Genomic DNA, 4,026 nt, shown 5'->3' with positions numbered 1-4,026 from the left:
CCAACAATGTTATCCTTAAACCCAGGAAATCCAAGATGTAGGTCACTTTGTTTCTTCAGTAGTTAAAAATTTCAGTTTGTGTTCTGCTGAAGAAACAAAGTCACCTATGTCTTGGATGCCCTTGGGGATAAGCAGATAAAAATCACATTAAAATATTTGGGTGAACGATACCTTTAACCAATGTCTTCAACATTCATTGGATCAACAGTTGATTGGATCAAGTGCTTCCAAGCTCTCAGGTGCGTCCAGGGATTCCATAGCTGCGTCCGAAATCGAATACTGCGTACTGGGTACTACATTTGAATTTGAACATACTACTCGACCGTTAGAAAAGTACGTTCTATATAGTATGAATGTGGGTAGTATGAATGGAATTCGGACGTACTACATCCGCCATGTTGACATTGTCAGGTGACATACGTCGTCACAACAGCGCGTAAATTTAAAGAGCCCAATCTACTGAGCGAACATCGGTGATGTTTTTCGTTTTTCTTACCGCTTTCGTCTGCGTTTTTATGTCGTTTGAATTAACAATTCAAAGCAGGCGTCGGTCAGCTGTTCGCAGATCATGCCTTCGTTGACAGCTTGTAAATCCTTTACTAAATATAAATTTAGCTTTTAATTTTCTACCTCAGAATAACAGCAGCTACAGCTGTGAACAGAATGACAGACTGATTTTATGTAAGGATATAAAGTAATTTATTGTAATAAATAAATACAAATAAAATTACACAAAACGAACATAAATTAATAAACTTGAATGAATGCTTAGGCAAATACACACACACACACATATATACATAAATACACACATCACAATATATACATAAATACATACATAATATATACATTATAGACAATATACACACATATATAAATATATATAGTTAGATATAGATATATCAGCAAAAAAATGTGTAACCTATTGAAATTTTATTCTAAAAAACAAAAACTACATATTTACAGACTGTGAACAGCATCATACAGGCTGCTGTCACTGGCCTTCGATATCCAAGAGCTGCATAACATTGTGCACAGAATGAGCAGGTCTGTCATGGGGATTTTGAGGAGGCTGATTGCCTTCTCCACCACAGATGACCTGGAGGCAGTGGAAGCAGCTTTTCTTCTGGTAGCTGGAACAATAGATTGCTGTCACATACAAACTGAACCTCCAGCAAGTGAAGCCCAATGTTATTTCAACAGGAAGTGGTTTCATTCTGTTCAGCTGCAGGTCACCACCATGGTAAGTACCTTGATATCTTTGTTGAGTATCCCGGGTCTGTGTATGATGCCAGGGTGCTGAAGAACACTGGAGGCCTATCCACCTGCAGGAAAACACATCCTGGGAGATGGTGGGTATCCTTGTGTGAGTGTTCATCTGCCTCATCACAGCAGACAGAGAGTCTGAACACAATCCTGCACAGCTTTGATTCAACACCAATGATGCTCGTGCACAGAACATTGTTGAGAGAGCCATCAGATGATGAAGACCAGCTGTGCTCCATCTTCTTCTTCAAGGCCCTGGAAGTGAGTTCTGCTTTGTGCAGATGTTGTTGCATGCTGTGCAGTGCTCCACAACCTCCGTCTTCTGAATGAGGACATTGCTGATCCAGAAGTTGTGGAGGATCATGACGATGATACACTGGAACCCCAAAACACAGAAGTCAGCACAGAAGAGCATGTGCGGGACAAACGGACCACAGCTGTGTCACACCAGACGACCGTGTGCAGCTCTTCAAGAGCAGATTACCTGTAGGACAGTCGAACAGGTTAAGACTCTGCGAATCAGTTCATGTTCTCATAGTGCTATTGTTTAAGCTTGTGTAAGTTGTGAAGGTCATTTTAAGACTGTCAAATCAAGATATACATATATTAGTTATTTAAGAAATATAAATACTATAAAATCACATAAATATGTATAAATACACATGTAAGTATTTAAATTTAAACGTGTGTGTATTTATATATACACAAATATATTACACTCATAACTGGGAATTCATATTACAGTTGAAAATGAAATTTTTACAATTTGAAAATCTAGAAACATACCACATAACATATCATACCAACATATTTACAACAAGTTTAATTTTAAAATATGTATTACTTTATCCCTGGGTTATATTTTTGAATTCCACTTTTTTTCACTCATTTTTGATTCCCAAATTTAAAGTCCTCATCTACAGTTACTGAAATGAAGCTGCTGAAGTTTATTTTCCTGACATTATTATAGAAACGTCTTAAGAAATTCCCTTTTGCTGTTGCTTTAAGCTCTATTATACTACTTTATGTTAATGTGGTTTTGTCTGAAGCTTTGTGCTCTTATCCATGTAGAAATGAAAAATAAATAAATACATAAAGAGAATAATTTGTATGGGTATTTCTCTAAAGTGTGGCACCCATTCTCAAGACAACATTCTTCAGATGTTAAAAAAACAACTGGAAACTGCTACAAAATCAGTGCACACAACTGCTTCAAAAGTTATTTGCTATTAAGTACTTTGCAACTGACAAAATAGCAACTGGAAATACCTGGAAATTCATATTATAATATAAAAAACAGCATAAATCAGTGATGATCCTAACATAAATACATGTAAAGAGTGTGTGTAGTTAAGATTAATTTTAATTTATATACTTACTGAATTATGCTTTCCAGTGAATAGGGTTTCATCAGTGGATGAGAACAAGATTGTGTTCATCAGTCTCTGTAACATCAGAACAGGATTCACACATTACTGACGATTTATGATCAAACTGAGGCACCTGTTAACAATAGTTTGCCTTGTAAGTAACATTTTTTTTAATCAAAATATCAACACTAGTAAAATGTAAATTAACTTGTTTCAATTACTTAAAATGTTGTAACTTTATATCATTAAATTACTTAACGAGCCGTCTGTAGAAAGCAGCCTTAACAAGCTGAGGCACAGCCTCTGATCGATAATGATTATTAAACATTTTTAAACTCAATTTACAAAATAGTCTCATCAGTTTACAATGTGTAAAGCTTTAACAAATCAGTCGTTTACTTGGATTATGTTAAACAAGTACACTTTAACCACAATGAACAGCGTTTATCCATAAGGTACTTACACTTCAAAACAGCGGCGTCACGATCCTCCGATTTTCCGTTATTTTCGAATATGAGTATGACGAGCCCTCTCCCGGTGCCTCATGGGATAGAGAAGTGTCCATCCTATGCATACTACGGAATTCGGCCGGAAGTAGTAGGCCATCCGGGTACATCTCGCCTACTGTTTTTCGAATACTGAGAATTCGGACATACTACTTGCTTCGCATACTGTTTTTCGCCTACTATATAGTATGGAAGTATGCGATTTCGGACGCGGCTCATGTCTCCGTTCCCCACTGTTAACTGTCTCAGTGCAGCGATATAGTTCACTATGGACTCATGAGTGCCTTCCACTCGTTACATGATCTAGGGATGCCCCATCCTGTAGTAGATTCAATGATCCAGGCATTCTACTATCAAGAACATGTCTTTGTATGTGCCTAACTTTCACTTTTAGTGGCAGCTGGTTTACTAGGTCATCGGTGTAGCCTGCATAGAAATGCGTTGAGACAAGATAGTCGTCCAGCCTACGGTCAAGAAGGATGAACTTGTCATTTTTTTTTCTGACACCCCAATTATCTCAAGTCCTTCCTCCTGGATCTGCTGGTCAATATAGTCTGGAAAGGAATAAAAACAATTAATGTGTGTGGTAAAGCTTAGTGTTTTGCTAACAGTGTAGTCTTAGGCCACCAGTATTTTCACCATCTAATGGTTTAAAATCAGTTATCATTTCTATCTCCTGCTTTAGTGTGTCAGTAAGGAAATGTCTTTTAACATTTTTAAATTAATATTGTTAAATTTTCTTTATCAATTGTCTTCTATTAACAAATTTAAATCAACATTTGATGTGAGCATTCCTTGTGTTTAAAGCAGCTTTTGCCCTCGGTGAACCTGAGCAGATTTTCTCAGGGAGCTTTGCAGATGTTTTGGAGACACAGTTCTTCTGG

At 37.0% G+C, this 4,026-nt stretch overlaps 1 long non-coding RNA gene across 1 annotated transcript; it reads right to left on the bottom strand.

Annotated features, from left to right (window-relative positions):
• Positions 1-268: 268 nt before the first annotated feature.
• Positions 269-3,695, bottom strand: LOC127951940 (uncharacterized). The gene is made up of 3 exons (XR_008152775.1): positions 3,100-3,695; positions 2,646-2,711; positions 269-1,750 (listed from the first exon to the last, which is right to left on the bottom strand). It is a non-coding gene; the product is annotated as an uncharacterized LOC127951940 (long non-coding RNA).
• Positions 3,696-4,026: the final 331 nt, after the last annotated feature.

This window comes from Carassius gibelio, chromosome B3 (genome assembly GCF_023724105.1).
Source record: "Carassius gibelio isolate Cgi1373 ecotype wild population from Czech Republic chromosome B3, carGib1.2-hapl.c, whole genome shotgun sequence".
NCBI lineage: Eukaryota > Metazoa > Chordata > Actinopteri > Cypriniformes > Cyprinidae > Carassius > Carassius gibelio.
The sequence above is the reverse complement of the archived record's forward strand: the minus strand, read 5'-3'. Positions and strand labels throughout refer to the sequence as shown.